A 19919-nucleotide genomic window follows, 5' to 3' on the forward strand; every position below is an offset into this window, starting at 1 on the left:
AAACATCACCTGTCAATCACAAAGCCCTCCCATCAGCCATACTGATATCTCAGAGGACAGAGAACCTTCTGGATCAAAGTAGAACAACACTATAACACTGTAGCCTATAAATGCTGGAGTTCTCAAACGTTTGAATTTCAGGGATCCCCCAGGCTGGCATCCATTAGGCCAGTGGTGTAAAGTAACTTAAGTACATTTACTCAAGTACTGTACTTAAGTACACTTTTGAGTGTACTCGGTCCCGCGCTACGAACTTGTAGATCTGCTATTTTTGATCAGCTAGATCTGCTATTTTTGAATAGCCCAAATAACAGGGGTTCACTTCAGGATGTGAGTGTGAGCTGTCAGACCGGTTGTGATCCCTGTAACAGGAAGCCCATAGATAACCCTGTCAATCTGCACATCCTGAATTTGCCTACATTTGCATTGTCTGTTTTTTTTTTGGACCGAGTCAGTGACACCCAGCGTGTCTCCCACACAAACCCCCACCCAGCCTTAAGCCTCAGTTATACTTTAGTTGCGTGCCGGTGTCGTGCTCGGTAAATAGCAGATCTACAAGCTCACGAACGTGCCGCGTGGTGAGCTTGCTATTTACTGCATGCAACACCATCAAGTATAAAATAAGGCTTTTAGTTTCTCCATGACACATCTCTACTCTTGATGGGAAGATAAACTGTAAAACAGACAGTGGTGGAAAGTAACTACTGTAAGTACATTTACTTAAGTACTGTTCTTAAGTCCAATTTTGAGGTATTTGGACTTTACTGGAGTATTTCCAATTTCCAATACTTGTACTTCTACTCCATTACATCTCAGAGGCAAATATTTCACTTTTACTCCGCTACAATTATTTGAAAACTTGAGTTACTAGTTACTTTGCAGATTTTGATTATTATTACAAAACATACATTAACTTCACTTCAGCCCTATATACATTTCGGCCATTTGAAAATAGCCGATCAACAAGCTCACAATGCCTTGCGATGTATTTGCGATGAAATTGGACATTCTGCATAATGGGTACTTTCACTTTTGATACTTTAAGCACATTTTCACACCAATGCACAACAAAAGAAGCATGTCGATCACAAGGCGTGGATACGTACACTACATCGTGCCACTAAACTGAAGTGTGCAATATTCAGTTCCAGTTCCAAAGTGGGTCATACAGTACAGTACATGGAATTGTGCGATCTTAAAGAAAATCTAATGCGGAAGCAATCTCCAAGTCTTTATCATCCATTTGGGGGGGGGGGGTATTGGAGGGGAGGGGGGGGGGGAGGGTGGGGGGGGGGTTGAATGTAATTACTCTGTGACCACATAGTTCAGGCTGTCACAGCTAAGGTCACATGAATAAGACTCCGTATATGTCTCTAATCGAGCCCAGCTAATCTGAAAGATCTAAGAGCCCCCCTGAATCAATCCTCCATTCTGCCGCTATTGATCTCATCTCCTCTGTCTTCCACACAGTCTCGCTCCTACCATCGCCCGTCTTTTCGTCTCCGTTTCCTCTCCCTCGCTATGCTCTTTGCGGTAATGGATACTGAAGATGTCAGGCAGATTTAACATTTATTGCTTATTTAAAACGGCCTCTGACCCACTACCACACACACACACACACACCACACACACACACACACACACACACACACACACACAATAACCTCCACCCCAACCTGCGGAACATGCAGCCACAAACAAAAACGCAGACCGCACAATTAAAGAAAGAAAGTAAGAAAGAAAGAAAGAAAGAAAGTAGAGGCTATGCGTCTCTGTAAATTCAAAGGGTTTGCTTAATGGCAAGGCGCTGTCTCTCTTGTTGCAGCAGTAGCCATGAAATGATCAAGCATGGCTAATAGCTGCCTTATCTCTCCAGCAGGCCTATAACCGTGGCCGTTCAAAGCCCTCTCGTCCAGGTGGGAGTTATCTCAGGACATTACTGCCTTTAGTCTGCCCCAACCATAATGAAACTGGTCTGGGCACGGGCATGAAAGAATAGCTTGTTTTTTTTCCCAGGGCCCTACACTACAGGATTGGACAAGTGCATCAAAGTAATAAACTATGATGGCTAATACGCAGTGGTGGAAAAAGTACTCAAATTCTTTACTAGTACCAATACTGCAATATAGAAATACTCTGTTACAAGTAAAAGTCCAGAATTCAAAATTTACTTCGGTGAAAGTACAAAAATATTGGCATCAAAATGTACTTAATTAAAGTACCAAAAGTAAAAGTACTACAATGTTTGAAAATAGCAGATCTACAAGCTCACAACGTGTCGCTTCGCGTTGTGAGCTTGTAGATCGGCTATTTTCAAATAGCCTATGTATAAAATAGGGCTAACTAGTAACTAAAGTTTTCAAATAATTGTAGTGGAGTAAAAGTACAATATTTGCCTCTGAGATGTAGTGGAGTAGAAGTAAACGTATTGGAAATTCTCAAGTAAAGTACAAATACCTCAAAATTGTACTTAAGTACAGTGCTTAAGTAAATGTACTTAGTTACTTTCCACCACTGCAAATACCGCATGAGTTTCCTACAGCGTGAGTCATTACGACTACGTATACAATATGTGTGTTTGTGTGTGTTTATGCTCGGCATGACACACACACACACACACACACACACACACACACGAACACAAGCACACACACAGTGTACTTCGTGGCTTGCCCGAGGTGTTTTGACAGGCGGTTAAACTGACGGAAAGGGGCTCTCGCTCTCTCTCTCTTCAACATGTTCTAATTAATAAAATTGCACTGTGCTGAGCTGTGGCGCTTCATTCATATTTATAGAAAGGGAACAGGAAAAGACAGGACCTTAAGGGAGCAAAAAAGCAACTCACGCCACACACACACACACACACACACACACACACACACACACACACACACACACACACACACACACACACACACACACACACACACACACACACACACACACACACACACACACACACACACACACACACACCCAAACCCTGCAGCCACCGCATTCCAAACACTCAGAGAGGACTGAGACAACATGAAAACAGGACAAACGCACGAGAGGACAGAGGTATAGAAGAAGATAAAATGGTGAATGGTGCATATAGCGCCTTCATGCAAAGCGCTTTACAATGTGTAAATTCACCAATCCACACACACACACACACAGTCACACATCAATGGCAGAGGCAACCATGCAACGGGAGCAGTTAGGGGTTCAGTGTCTTGCTCAAGGACACTTCAACATTAACCCAGTGGGCGCCGGGCGGGGAGCGAACCATGAATCTTCCAATTCCCAAGTGGCCCCTCTCTACCACAGTGGTTCTCAAAGTGGGATCCTTGGGGGGGGGGGGGGGGGGCAAAAATAGCAGATCTACAAGCTCACAGCGCGGACCTGGAACGCATCTGTGTCACTTTAGATTTCTTTGGCTATTCAAAAATAGCAGATATACAAGCTCATAGCGCGGCACCGAGTGCCGCGCTATGAGCTTGTAGATCTGCTATTTTTGAAAAATATTGAAAAAAATGTTTTAGATTTTTTTCCCAAAAACTGTTTTTGGAAAAAAAACAAAAAAAAAACAGTTTTTTTTCAAGAATCGCCTCAGGCCTCAATGGGTTAAGTGACGCACATGAAGTTTGAGAACCATGCTCTACCACCAAATCCACTGCTCGGCCAGGTAAGATCTACCAGCTCACTTGTTGAGTACATGGCACATTCCAGAGAGTTCATTTAACTCAGACATTGTACACTTACAGGATCTTATTCTGCAGGACAGTGGAATGTTCAGAGAGAGAGAGAGAGAGAGAGAGAGAGAGAGAGAGAGAGAGAGAGAGAGAGAGAGAGAGAGAGAGAGAGAGAGAGAGAGAGAGAGAGAGAGAGAGAGAGAGAGAGAGAGAGAGAGCGAGAGCACAGTAGATGGATAAGGGATCTGTTTCATATTCAGAGGCAGACACGCGCACCTCTTTCATCCCTCCATCCTGATTGGAACAGGAAGACAGAGGCAGAACCCAAGGGCTAAGAAGAGGGGGGCCACCAGACACGGCTCCCAACCCGATGGTCAGGCAGTAGAGGCTGGGGGACCCCCTGGGGGTCCACGGGGGACTACGAGAGGCCACAGACCTCAGACGGAAATCCTCTGTAATGTATATATATTCACTCAACATTGCGATACTACAACGCATGCGAATGCAAGTCTTGCACGCACGCACATGCACAGAGATGCACATTACGTGAAATAACATGAATATTATGCACATTCAAATTCGCGCCATCCTTGAAATTCTACTTAGATGCCCGGCACGCACACACATCAAAGGAACTGATTGGAATATGGAATAGGCCAAGAAAGCAAATGCTTGTTCAATAAAAAAAAAAATATTCAAAGACTGGATTCTGCGGAGGGAATGATAAAAAATGGACTTCAGAGCCGTTTAGTTCTAATGGAGACAGCGAGAGCAAGAGGCGGTCAAATAAACCGTGAAGGAGTCGAATACGAGGCTCTTGAGCAGTTGTGGAGAGTAAGTTGTAGATCTCACCGGTTGTGGTGAGATCTACAAGCTCACAGCGCGTCGCATCGCGACACGTTGTGAGCTTGTAGATCTGCTATTTTCAAATATTTACTTTTGGTACTTTAAGTATATTTTGATACCAATACTTTTGTACTTTTACTCAAGTACATTTTTAATTCCAGACTCTTACTTGTAACTGAGTACTTCTACATTGCAGTATCGATACTTTTACCCAAGTAAAACATTTGAGTACTTTTCAACACCACTGCTCTCGAGTCCAAAGGGTTTGGCACCAAATAGCCACAGGGCAGTGTGTGAGGAAGACATGTTTGATCATGTTTGAAAATCTTTTTTTTTTGCTTCATTAGGACGAAGAGAAAAGAAAAGGATTAGCCAGGGAAGAAAATGAGCAAGTGAACCAAAATGTGCACGGTCCCATACAAGTCAAAACTACATCCAGATGAGCGGGGCCGGACAGCTAACCCTTTCCATATGAAACGATCCCGATATCTATTCCGCCCTCAGAGTTCATTGAGGCCTTAAATCAACCACACATTCCATTAAATAAACATTGGGATTATGCAGATTAATACACAGTGAGCAGACGATGGAGAGCATTCGGTTTCAGACTCTCCCATGGACACAATGGCCGTCTTCTTCCCAGCGGATGAGCTCTTTACTCGTACTCTGGTACGAGTAAAGAGCTGGTGGTAATATAAATTGGCACACTAAACTAAATACAAATTTATCTCAACTGTCTCATTTTCAGATCTTGGATAATGCTTGATGGAAGAGTTAATATATTGTTACTGTACGTTGCTGCTGTTGCTACAGACAACACAGGAGATCCGAACACCCTGTGTGTGTGTGTGTGTGTGTGTGTGTGTGTGTGTGTGTGTGTGTGTGTGTGTGTGTGTGTGTGTGTGTGTGTGTGTGTGTGTGTGTGTGTGTGTGTGTGTGTGTGTGTGCGTAAGTGCGTAAGTGCGTGTGTGTGCACGTGTGTGAATAACACTTGGATTACACTTGAAACCTACAGTATACCGCTATCTACTCTATGCAATGCAGGAGTGCGTCAATTCATTAAAGGTTCACTCGAAATAATAAATAAACAAACACATTTTCCCATTACCCAGAGTGCTATCTATCCACCCAGTTTCGGTGCGATTGGCAAGAGCGTGTGAAAGTGTTCACCTATCATGACACGCCCAAAATAGGGATGCCATGGTTGAAAGTGCTTAAATGGAAACTGGAGTGGATGAACTCACGACTCAATTCCCCTCATTTTTTTGTACCTGGCGCTTCTTGTGTGTCTGTGGTGGGCGTTTCATGTGGTATAGACTTGCTTGTTGTGGATATAGTTCATGTTTTGGTGTCCTCTCCTCTCTCTCTTCACCACCTGCTCATCAACGCTCGGCGGTCGCTCCTCGCCTTGCTGGCTGGATAATCGCTCACATCAAAAGGACCACCGCACCAGCTTGGCCCCCACACTGGCAAGATAAAGAGAGACACCTCATCCATAACTTCAAACGCATCCCTCAGCTCCGTAGTCCTATCGTCCTATCTGCCTGAAACCACACTGCAAAATCCCCAGCGTTAAATGAACCCTGATATAGTGTAAAGATTTTACGATTAAGACTCTGTATTTTGCAGTGCAGGCCGCATGCGTACGTACTGTATACGACTGGGGACTCAGGCTTTGCAGCAGCAGGCGCAGTTGTCAAAAAGTACAGGAAGATGGGAAAGAAACAGTAGGAAATATAGTGGAGGAGATTCTTAAGTGTGCACTTTAACAATAACTCTATATGCGCCCTTTTTACAGAGATTTCAATGCCTGTCATTGACAGGAAGAGATCCTATTGCAAACCCTGAACTACTGTCTGCAGGAATCGGAAACGTTCAAGACACCAACCCCCCCCCGCCCCCCTCGACCCAAATATCACTGATTGAATAATAAAGTAATAGAAACAACATTTCCTTTCACTAAATCCAACTCACAAGCTTGGGCTACCGTGGAGGGGGGGGTAACCTTTTCTCCCCAAAAAACACTCCCAGAAATTCAGTCCTGTTTGCCTCCTGCACAGCCCCATGCTAAATTCAGAGAAGAGAGAAAAGGGGAAGAGAGAAAAAATAAATAAACTTTGGTTTTAATAGCTCATTTCCGTGGGACACTATACCCTTAAGCCTTCATGGGCCTGACATCAGTAAAGACAGAAGCCCTTTAACCTCCCCATCCCGTGCATCCACCACTTTTAACCCTGTAAGACCGGGAACGCATTGGTGTCACTTTAAGATTTCTTTGGCTATTAAAAACTAGCAGATATACACGTTCATAGCTTGTAGATCTGCTATTTTTTAATAGCCAAAGAAATCTAAAATGACAGAGATGCGTTACCGGCTTGAATGGGTTAAATCCACACACGCACGCACGCACGCACGCACGCACGCACGCACGCACGCACACACACACACACACACACACACACACACACACACACACACACACACACACACACACACACACACACACACACACACACACACACACACACACACACACACACACACACACACACACACACACACACACACACACACACACACACACACACACACACACACAGGAATCAGAAGTATGTCTAACCTGATTTAGTCTGTTGGGTTTTCTTCTTTCTGGAGAGCAGACAGGCGAGTCAGACCTATAGGGTGACAGAAGCAGGTGAAACATTATTCAAATGAAACAACAACAAACACCCAAATCCATGATTGCTTAGTTGTTTGTACATTGGCCTGTGTGTGTTTGTAAGAGGTTGTCAGTTGTACGTACGGTAGGTACAGTGTATTGTCGCTGTCGAGTGGAAACCGTGTCCAAAACCATACATTTTCAGTAAATGGGAAAAAGAACCTGTGTTCAATGGATCCAATGTAGTTATTAGTCATAAGCTCATGTTAATACTTTTCATTGGTTAAATATTTATATTCATATATATTTATATTTATAAAACCCACTGATAGCTGTTAGCTCCTTGTGCATTGAAGGAGGCATGAGCTCAGCTCTGGGCTCTCCCTAGGCTGGCAGAGGGAGAGTAGCACCCAGGATTACAGAGGCAATTGGCACTGGGTGAAAAGATGCGTTACAAAATCGTGGGATAAAAATGTGAAGAAAAAACCCACAGATAGACTTTCAATCTGGCCTGCCTATTTTGGGCAGGTCATTGCAGGTGAAAGTTCGTAAAAATACAGAAAAATGCATCACATCAAGACTTCTGTCAATCGCTTGTAAAATGAAAACATTCATGAAGTCATAGATTGGCCATTTGTGATATTTGAATTAAATAGGTATTGGACCTTCACAGTAATAGGGATGCATGCTCAGAAGGTTGCAGGTCCTAAAGTAGAGGGTTCATTTAACTCTGAAAGTGTCAAAATTGTTGCAAATGCTACGCTTTCAGAATTAGCATTTTGTATGTTAACTACATCACTCAAGCCATTGCCGATATGTCAACGATTAAATTGGTCCTTTACAAATTTGCTGTGTGGCACAATTGACATGATTTGATCTTTTGAACACGCAGTCATGGAGTCAAATGATGATTCTAGTCTAGTGAAAAGGAGAATTTCACCTGGCCTCATCAGTCACAGTGTAGGCAATGTGCTGTCCAACTGTCACCCTACCCTGGATGTGTGTGGTGGCCCTGCTCTGTTGTTCCCCTCCCTTTGTGCCTGTGTGAGATGAAGCTGTGTACACACACCTGATGATTAAGATGCAGCCATGGAACGGGGGGGGGGGGGGGGGTTTGGGGGGCAGATAAAATGGGGTTGAGAATAAAACTGGAAACCCAGTGGAGAAAAGAATGATGGGGAAACACTGTGTGTCAACGCTATGGTAGCATTGACAGCACAGAGCCATGCTTAGAAAACACAAATACAACCACAGAAAACAGCTGGTCAGGGTCTATGTAACTTTATGTGTGTGCGTGTGCGTGAGTGTGTGTGTGATATTTCTATACGTGTCATTTATGTGTTATTACTATACTAGTGGGGACCAAACATCCTTGTAAGGATAGTTATAATGACAGTTAAAAGGTCCTCATGAGGAAAAGGTCATATTTTTGGGGCAAGAATAGGATTTCAGGTTATAGGGTTAGCTTGGGCCAGCAGGTAGAGAAAAAATGGTATTTATAAGAGAGGCTTATAAGAGTCCTCACTAGGATATTCTATTCTTGTGTGGGGGGAGAGTGTGCGTGACTTGTGTGCGTGTGTGTGTGTGTGTGTGTGTGTGTGTGTGTGCGTGTGTGTTTCTGTGCACATCGTCTGTAGAACACGCTCAGTGTCAATCAAGCCTGCTTCTAATTAGAAGTTGTAGTGAGAGGTACGTGATTGTTGCTAGGCAAGGAAATCACTATCAGCCTCCCATTTTCATATGAATGAGCCTTTTTTTAATTAAACCCAACACCTAATGAGCGCCTATATCAAAATGACAGAATGTTTCAGCAGACAAAGAGCCACATGAGAAATAAAGAAGAGAGATGATGACACATAGCAATGACAAAGAACTAAAGAGAAAGGCAAACGGCAAGAAGCGAGAGAGAGAGAGAGAGAAGGTGTGAAAGGAAAGATTAATTGGTTATGAGCAGAAAACACGTGTGTTGTCTTTGAACGTGTTATGTTGTCTTTGTGCTGACTGGGGGTTCAAAGGATGTGCAGAAACAACCACAAAGAACGAGATGGGGTTACGAGCTCTGTACATAAAACGACTGAGAAGCAATGGACGAGCGTGCTTGAAAGACTAGTGAGGCGCACGCTCGTGTGTGTGTGTGTGTGTGTGTGTGTGTGTGTGTGTGTGTGTGTGTGTGTGTGTGTGTGTGTGTGTGTGTGTGTGTGTGTGTGTGTGTGTGTGTGTGTGTGTGTGTGTGTGTGTGTGTGTGTGTGTGTGAGAGAGAGATACAGACAGACAGAGGGAGAAAGACTCAGTTCTGAGTATAGCAGGGAGGGTAGCAGGGAGGGATATCTTTGATTAAAAAGACGAGAACTTTCATCCATTAGCGCCTGTTGGGGTGTGTGTGTGTGTGTGTGCGTGCGTGCGTGCGTGCGTGCGTGCGTGTGTGTATGTGTGTGTGTGTCAACTCAACTACTGTATGTGTGCACGTCGGCTATAATTTCTCCAATTGAAGGTTAATTAAGGCTTGGAGTGAGAGCCACAGGATTGCAAATCAAAGAAAGTAAACAGTCTGTCTGTGACAGAGTTGCCTCAGGGGATTATTAGAGAAATAAATAAAAGCTGCATTAAAACAATTAAAACTATTTGAAACGTGAACTTTGAGAGACGGGCTGTTATCCACACACACAACACGCACACGGACACGCACACACACACATTCCTTTGATACACATAAATCGGTGATCAAGGACAAATGGAACAAACTTTGTCATGCTTCCCGTGAGCCTGTGAGTATAACAGAACACAGCGCTGCACTAATGAGGATGCTGCTTTGCACCACTCAGTAAAAGAGTGTTCATTTAACTGTGACAGTAAAAATTGAGAGTTAAGTACTATTTTATACTCGCCCATCTCTGGTAGACTATTTTAGCAAATCGTTTCAAAAACCTTTGAAGATTTTCGCCTATAATGACATGCCCAAAAATAGAGTCAAAGCGGTAACAGTAGGACTCCGAATTTTACAGTGTACCCCAGAACCACTCTAATGCTGCTTATAACCATTCTGCTAACGATGAAGCGAGGTACACATGTGTGTGCGCAGTGCGCATGACGAGGCAAAAACAATCAACGATTCCCCGTTATCCATCTGGCACTAAAAAGATAAAATAACTGCAGAGTACTACAGTACACAGCCAGCAGGCAGGCATAGACGGAGGTGACAGGGTGGGACCGGAGGGAAGTAATTGTGTGTGTGTGTGTGTGTGTGTGTGTGGGGGGGGGGGGGGGGTCTGGGGGGGGGGGGGGGGGACTGTTGAGAGGAAGATATAGTTGATTTGGGGCTGTGCTGTGTTCAAGTCAACACTCTCAATCTGTGAAAGCAGAGGGATATGAGCTAATTAAGAACTGCAGGGGCCCAAAACCAAAAAGGAAACCAAATTAGAGGCTATAGAGTGGATAAGTGAAATACTGTAAAAGAGACACTTTTGTAGTTGTTGTGACTGTTTGGTTTGGCTGGGAACAGGGAAGAGGGAGACAAGTTGTACGGTATGGGGGTAAGAGAGGGAGAAGGAGGAGAGTCCATGGAGAGATGGGCAGAAAAAGACGGATGAAGGAGGCCTTTTGTTACAAATGCTTTGGTGAGTTACAGTGGTGTAAAGTAACTAAGTACGTTTACTCAAGTACTACGTATTTAAGTACAATTTTGAGGTACTTTTACTTTACTGGAGTATTTCCAATTGTCTAAACTTTTACTTCTACTCCACTACATCTCAGAGGCAAATATTGTACTTTTACTCCACTACAATTATTTGAAAGCTTAGTTACTAGTTACTTTGTAGATTTACATTATTACATTATAAAACATACATTAACCACTTTAGCCCTATTTTATACATAGGCTATTTGAAAATAGCCGATCTACTGCTATCAAACATTTTAGTACTTTTACTTTTGGTACTTTAAGTACATTTCGATACCAATACTGTTGTACTTTTACTCAAGTAAATTTTGAATTCATTGCAGTATTGATACTTTTACTTAAATAAAACATTTGAGTACTTTTTCCACCACTGCGTACGAGTAAGTATAAGTTATCATTTTCCCGGACCACATTTACATCGAAACCGCTCCACACCGCACGTTTCCCTTTATTACATGCGTCTCCCCTGCTTTTGTCATCTCCCCCATTCCAACCCTCTTTAACTATCCCTTACCATGCCCTTTTTTTTAACTCAATGCCTTTTTGCCGTCCCGTCTTCCTCTCTCTCTCTCTCCTTGCATTTCTCTCTCCATAGAGCACTCTCTGCGTCCCCGGCCCACGCAGCAGCCTGTATATCTGATTGGCAGCGGGCCACTGTTTTCATAAACACAGATTTTTGGAGGGCCGGCATACATACATAAACAGCAGCACTACAGGCCGGAGTGTCAGATCTCCTCTAACCCATTCAGACCGGGAACGCATATCCGTGTAACCCACTTTATCCTTATTTCACACTTTGGGCTATTCAAAAATAGCAGATCTACAAGCTCATAGCGCGGCACCGAGTGCCGCGCTATGAGCTCGTAGATCTGCTATTTTTGAACAATCTTGACCATTTGTGCAAATATTTGAATATATATATATTTTTTTAAAGGGAACATTTGTAACTCAAATCTTTGCTTCTGGGTCAAGGAAAATACGTTTTTCCGAAAACTGTTTTAGAAGACGAGTTACAAATGTTCGCTTAAAAAAATAAATCTCTGCTGTCCGGCAGGAACCAGCTAACTCCAAAATGTTCAGTTTTCAGGAAATGGAAAAAAATGAGTTTTTGTTCATCATTGATAAGAACAGCTGAATGGACCTCCAAGCTCACAATGAGGTTGGAGGTCAAAAGGGGGTGGAGCCTGGAGTCAGCAAAACCAGCTAACTCCACCCCCCTTTGCTGGAGTTAGCTCAGCTGGTTTAGCAGAAAGTTTGAGGATCCAATGGAGTTAGCTGGTTTTGTCAGAAGCGTTTTTTAATGCTTTTCAAAAATGGAGTTAGCTGGTTCCTGCTGGACAGCAACTAAATTCAAAGATTTGCACAAATGTTCACGTTTTTTCAAAAATAGCAGATCTGCAAGCTCATAGTAGATCTCATTGTAGATCTGCAATTTTTGAATAGCCCAAAGAAATCTAAAAATGACACATGATTCTTTCCCGCTCTCAATGGGCTAAACCTCCGTCACTCACTCTGCTCTTCTAAAAGCCCCATCAGGCTAGTGTTTGGAACCCAGCCTGACAGTCCTAGCCTTTTCAGACGGGTCCCAGGCAGAACCAGAGCCATGTTTGGGTCCCCCTGCAGACACATAGAGCCCCCCCAAAAGCCCTTCAGAACCCCAGTGTCCCTGCCTGTCAGTCCGGGATTAACTCTGTATACATACAGACCTATTACTGTACACATAGCACAGGCCTTGAGGCGTAATAAATATCCTTTAATCTGATAACCTTGTGTTTACTCAAAAACGGAGAAAAGTTATTCATGTTTTTTTTTTTGGGGTGTTTTTTTTTCTTTTGTGGCCAGAATGGCACTTCATAGAACTATTACTATTACTATTATGTTAAGCAGCTCCTGAAGTAAACTATAGCCGTTTATAACTGCTATAAGAAACTATTTGTGGTTTCCGCCCCACTAACGGATTCTGTGGTTCATGGCATTTTACATTTTTCATGGCACTGTAATGGTTTCATGTAGAACCAAGCGTTTTCTGTAAGTCACCAGTACATTCCACAGGAGAGACCATGAATGACCATACACATAGTTGTTGGTATTGTTGTTGGTTTGGAATGAATGAAAATCAATCTTATTTTGATTTTAATCTTGGCATGGATAGTGAATTTGCCATTTTCTGCCATATCGTTTGATTGTCTTCATATCTCTTAACCAATTAAGCCCTAATACCTGTATGGCGTTGTATGGCACTTGCACAAAACGGAGTTGCTGGGTACGTGCCATACCACTCTTGCTGACCAGTGTGCGGTGGGCTTCAAGTACATGTTTGTCTTTAACGTAACCACTGTTACTTACCCAGGCTTCCTTGGTCACTGCAGGTAACCACCAAACTAAAGAAAGCATCTGTGTAAAGAAACAAAACTACAAAGCATGTTGAAAACAGCCTTTTGGTGGCGGTTATTGTGCAAGGTACAATTTCCTGGAATGGGCCTGTTCGGCCCTGTAAAGCAAAGATGAATTGTAATATAACCTTCTTGACCTACAATACTGTGTCATCATACACACAAGGCAATTTAAGCTGACAATTGTTTTGACAATTAAAATGTTGTGGAACAGATATAAACAACCCCTGACCTCATTTACATAATATGAATTCCATTCCAGTATAGTCAGTGTAAAGTCAACAGAGAAATAAGCGTCGTGATGGTATTGCGTATAGCATGCAAAGAAAGAATGGCCTTGTTCTTTTACATGATGTTTAGAGCCTACTGCTTAAGTTATGATCATATTTGGCAAGTACCACAACATCAGATTTACTTCCACAGATGACTTTTCACATGACCCTGCCTATCATATGACCCCGTAAGCAACCCTCCTTAAACTTGAATACATGAAGGCACTCCCTCTCAAAATGCTCCAGTGTGTGCCTTCAGGCCTTTCCTTCAAAATCCCTTCAATGTTTGAGATTTGAGAAATGTTGTTGTTCTTATGGTAGCCTACATGGGAGCTCTGACAAAACGGTGCCGTTTAAAAATACACTCATTTCTACAAAAGCACGCTAAAAGCTAATGCTGGAGTCCTATAGTCATCACTTCTGCTATGACTTGAGTGTGACCTTGTGTTCTTGTACAATGGAGGTCCACAATTAATACTAATAATAAAAAACAATTTAAAAAAAAGGCTAGTATATGTTGTCAGTAATGTTTATGTGAAGGGATAGTTCACCTGACATTTTTTCTGTCGATTAGTGTCTAGTCACCCCATGGAGACTTGAATTCATAGATATTTTTACCAGCTTGCAAAGCTGGTCTAAGAAGAGACAGACCTACTTCCAACACATTACAGATTTGCATTCGACAGATTTTCGACACATTTGCCTGATTGGCTGTCCTCTAAGCCAATGGGGATACTTTCCCCTTTCCCATACTCTGAACGGGCGCCCCCCCCCCCCCCCTTTTACATTTTGTGCTGCAGATTGGGGCAAAAAAAGCCTGCCGCAAGCTGGTATATTATGACTTTGTCATTTCTTGTTTAGTTTTTGTCGCATTCCTAAGCCAATAATTTGATGACGAGCTGTGGGTTCCGGTAGGAGAACCCACTGCAAAAAGCGCTCAACTTTTTGTAGATATTGGCTTCAACCTACCATACTGTCATTCTTGTCATGGTAGTGGTAGTCATCAGTCTTTCAGTTTTCACTCAGCAGTTTTTTACAGCAGGCTTGTAAAAGCTGCTGTCTACACGACACCCCCATCTCCTAGTCACAGTAGGTCCATGCTTTGCCATCTCTAGTGCAGTGCTTCTCAAACATTTTCATGTCAAGGATCCCCAAATTGAATTATATTTGGTCATGGTTCTTGTGAGTTTGTGCCATAAGAAAAATGTGTCCTCACTTGTCAACATTTTTCAAAAGTACTATACGCTCTGTGAGCTTGTAGATCGGCTATCTTCGAATCCATATTAAAAAATGGCAGGCCTACAAGAAGACTATTTGGCAAAGACATTTGGGGTACACATAAAAAAGCAGTCCAAGTAGACAGCCAGCTCAGGACCGGTTTACTAACTCTAGGGGTTTAAGACCTGGAACTGTGTCATTTTTTGATTTGAGCATAAAAGCATTATTTTACACTTTGGCTATTCAAAAATAGCAGATCTACAAGCTCGTAGCGCGGCACTCGGTGCCGCGCTACGAGCTTGTAGATCTGCTATTTTTGAAAAATCGTGAAAATGTGTGCAAATCTTCTGAATATATATATTTTTAAAGCGAACATTTTTAACTCAAATCTTTGCTTCTGGGGGTCACTGGAACAAAATATTTGATGGGGGTCCGCGGCCAAATACATATAATTTTGTCTGGGGTGACCAATCAGGGCCCGGTATTCAAATATGGGAGACATGTAATTGGTAAGTTGGTTGTAGGTCTAACCAATTGCGTCCAGAGCCATTCTTTTGATCCCGCCCCTTGGTCCTCATAGAAGCACCAGACTCATATCCACGCAGTGATAGTCTGGCCACGCGAGGCTAACAAATAGCAGATCTACAAGCTCACAATGTGTCACGATGTAATGCAAAGTAAGACGTGAGGCCGCTTCAAAACATTTTCTAAAACAGTTTTTCGGAAAAAGAAAATATATATATTTTCACGATTTTTCAAAAATAGCAGATCTACAAGTTCATAGCGCGGCACTCGGTGCCGCGCTATGAGCTTGTATATCTGCTATTTTTGAATAGCCAATGAAACCTAAAGTGACACAGATGCGTTCCAGGTCTAAATGGGTTAAAAACATAATATACTGTAAATATGAAATAATAACAAATAAGCATTTCAAAAATAGGGATGCCAGGTTGAAGGTGGTTAACAGCATCCGACACAGCATGGATAATGGTATTTTTATGCAGTGCAAACATCCCGTCCTCATCATGCATACAGCAGGCCTATACTGCAGCTCCTTTTCCAGCAGTATTACACTATCAGCAGCTATTTGTTCTACTGAGCGGGATGAAAAATATATATATGATCAGTCAGCAAGCCCAGAGAGAAAAGAGACAGATGGCTGTGCAGCTACGAGGTGCACGAGGAGGATAAAGAACGAGCGGATGTTATCGGAGGGGAAAAAAAGAGCCTGACAAAGTAACTTCCACTTACCCCATCCTCTGTCCTCATAGATTAACCTGTCCAGGTCATCAATGCATTGAAGCTGTGCGGTCCTAGAGAGCCTATATCACAAAACCCAAATCTCTGCCTCACGGATACAGGTCAAGTTTACGAGACCCCTTCTTTAACACGCGTGTGTCCGACTTACCATTCGCTTACATCACACCGTTTACCATCAACCTATATCCGCTACCCTAATTTATCAACTAAAGGAGTAGTTCACCCCCCAAAAGAATCTTATTTTCTATCAATTACACACCCCATGAACCTTGAATTCATGGAGATTTTTTTTTTTTGTCGCATTCCTAAGCCAATAATTTGATGACCGGGTCATCGGTCAGTAGGATACTCAATGGAGACTCTTTGAGTCTCCTACCGGAGGCACCGCCTGTCATCAAATTATTGTCTTAGGAATGCAACAAAAACAAAAAAATCCATTAATTCAAGGCTTCATGGGGTGTGTAATTGATAGAAAATACATTTTTTGGGGTGAACTACTCCTTTAAGCCCCATTTTTTTTTTAAATGCCAGACTACAAGCTCACAACGTTTTGCATATGAGCTTGCAGATTGGGTATTTTTTGCTGTTTTTGAAAATATCAGAAAATGTTAGAAAATCGGGGCACCAGGTTCAAAGTGGTTATACTTCGTAGTACGACCGTGTCGCTCAACAAGAATAAATATAATACGGATCATTTTCGACTGAAAAACATTATACATACAATCATTTTGAATGATAAACTGGGCTTTATACTTCCTGGGAGTGGGTTGTGGATAAAAGTGATGGACAGCATGACACAGTACAGGCTGCATAGTGCATACAGTACAGAATGCTGCCTAGCATTTCTCAAGGTGATGATGACGACGCTCATGACCTTTGCCCTCCTTGGCAGGGCTCTGCTGAGCTTGCCCATAATGATTAGTAGGTTATTCTTTGGCCATCAGCTCCTGCCTTTCTCCGGGGTGTCCTCAGTGTGTGTGTGTGTGTGTGTGTGGAGGTGATGTGTGATGAGATGAGAGGTTGACAGCACAAAGACAGCACTCATACAATACTGAACCTTTGGGGTGGGATAGGTTGGTCAGCGCGCGCGCGTGTGTGTGTGTGCGCAGTGGTGGAAAGTAACTAAGTACATTTACTTAAGTACTGTACTTAAGTACAATTTTGAGGTATTTGTACTTTACTTGAGTATTTCCAATTTTCAGTACTTTTACTTCTACTCCACTACATCTCAGAGGCAAATATTGTACTTTTACTCCACTACAATTATTTGAAAACTTTAGTTACTAGTTACTTTTCAGATATAAATTATGATATAATGAATCATACATTAAACACTTTAGCCCTATTTTATACCTAGGATATTTAAAAATAGCCGATCTACAAGCTCACAACGCGTCGCAACGCGTTGTGAGCTTGTAGATCTGCTATTTTCAAACATTTTTGTGCTTTCACTTTTGGTACTTTAAGTACATTTTGATGCCAATACTTTTGTACTTTTACTCAAGTAAATGTTTAATTCTGGACTTTTACTTATAACAGAGTATTTTTATATCGCAGTATTGGTACTTTTACTTAAGTAAAGAATTTGAGTACTTTTTCCACCACTCTGTATGTGTGTGTGTGTGTGTGTGTGTGTGTGTGTGTGTGTGTGTGTGTGTGTGTGTGTGTGTGTGTGCGCGCGTGACGATATGGAAACTGTATATCAATACATTTCTTTATTGAGGTGCCAGCACTAATTTGCATGACGTTTTTTTTCTGTCTGGGTAATGAGACAGGAATAGATATGCAAACAACTAGGGCCTGATGGGAGAACAATGGAAGGGTCAATTGCTTTTCTTTCACGAGAGGGCTGTGCCGTTGCCTTGCAACGTTTTCGCGCAGCCATTAGCTAACGGGTCTCTTTATGTGATGCACCTGTACACAAAGAGATCGACTTTGGTGGCTCAACTTTGGGAGGGGGAGGCGATCTTGTCTAAAAACTGGATGGCACAATTAATCACTTTCAAAACTGGCATCCCTATTTTGGGCAGTGTCATTATACAGTAGGTGAAGAGCAGATCTACAAGCTGTTTTCGCAGCAGCAACAACATCGCTTAAGTGGTTTAAAACAATTCAGAACCCGGAAAGGCATTGGATACTCCGGTCCAGTGGTCCGGGGAACACCGGTGGTCCTTGAGGGGGTTCCAGGTGGTCCCCAGCTAAATGATGGAAGAGTTGGTAACCAAATGAACCCTTATAGATCTTTAACTCTTGAGAGCGTAAAATGAAACCAAATGGACCCTTACGGGTCCATTTGGTTTCATTTTACGCTCTCAAGAGTTAAATTATTGTTAAACATCTGTTATTACTTAATTAAAGAATTGTTATTTTGATCAACGTTTGCCTGTTATCTCTCCTACATGATACCACATCAACACAGTATGGAATTGTGGACAAAATCGTATCCAATGATAACAAAATATTCTACGTCTTGGGTCTGAGGCGCTAAATCTCATCCAATGGTGGATCCGTGGCTCAAATGCCAAATAAATAATGGACCTTGATATGAAGAAAAGGGTTGAAAACCACTGCTCCAGTCTATGCCAATGGTTATCAAAAAGACTTTGTACATGGTCTAATGAGAAGCATGCATGTTTTAAGGAAAGGGGACGCTCATAAATGTATCCAGCATGATAAAAACTCCACCATAAACATTTCACCTTTTCAAAACTGATCCGTCAGATCCATTAATGTGCAGATCCATCGATTATATCATATAGGCAGGGAGGGGGGGGGCAAGGCTTTTAGTCGTCGAAATGACTTGGGTAGATCTTATCTCTATGCTTCTCATTTGCATTTCATAACAATGGAAAATAACCCATTAAGACCTGGAACTGTGTCATTTTTAGATTTGAGCTAAAAAGCATTATTTTACACTTTGGGCTATTCAAAAATAGCAGATATACAAGCTCATAGCGCGGCACCGAGTGCCGCGCTATGAGCTTGTAGATCTGCTATTTTTGAAAACTCGTGAAAATGTGTGCAAATCTTTGAATGTATATATTTTTAAAGCGAACACTTTTAACTGAAATCGTTGCTTCTGGGGGGTCCCTGGAACAAAATATTTTGATGGGGGTCCGCGGCTAAAAACATATCATTTTGGGGGTCCTTGACATGAAAAAGATTGAGCACCACTGATATAGAAACATACGTTTTTTCAGAATACTGTTGAGATTTAGGAGACACGTAGAATCGGCTTCAGGTCTCAATGGGATAAATAAGGCCATAACATTTTTGAAGGGGAGAAAAAAAGGGGAAATTATAGCCATATAGCTTAATCGTGCAGACCGTCTCCTATTCGTGTTCACGTTCATTTCACACAGGCACGAGAAAGTCAAGAACAAAAGCCACTGGGAGAATACAGAGGCTGATGGGGAGGGATTGGGAGATAAGGAGTACCGGAAATGGAGAACTAAGGGCTGAAAAGGCACTGGTGATATTAATTTAAACAATGGCCGTTTTAATCATAGTTAATTACATTTGCAAGGCGCCGGGGTGATGGGATGGGGGGGGGAGTTCTATCTGTGCACATGGCTCATCAGCCCAATGGAGTTGTTTAACAGGAGCACACAGATTTCTGTGGTCATAATATGAATACATTAATAAGCATTGTCTCTCTCTAGAAGGGGATATCGATAAAACCGTAAAAAACAGCACAGGTCGTATTCTTGGCCACGTAAAGAGGCAGTAACGTCTCGGCAGAGCTCTTCATCCAAAAAACGCCAAAGCGAAACAAACCATTTCTGCAGCTGCAGCTAAAATACAATGTCAGACAATGGAGGCGACGTGGGGATAGAACATGTGACGAATATTTCCCGAGCAAAGGCACGAGTAGTAAGTAGCCTAAAACACATCCCCACTGGTTAAATTGCTAATTAATGA

Source organism: Gymnoscopelus microlampas (genome assembly GCF_963454915.1).
Source record: "Gymnoscopelus microlampas genome assembly, chromosome: 7".
Taxonomy (NCBI): Eukaryota; Metazoa; Chordata; class Actinopteri; order Myctophiformes; family Myctophidae; genus Gymnoscopelus; species Gymnoscopelus microlampas.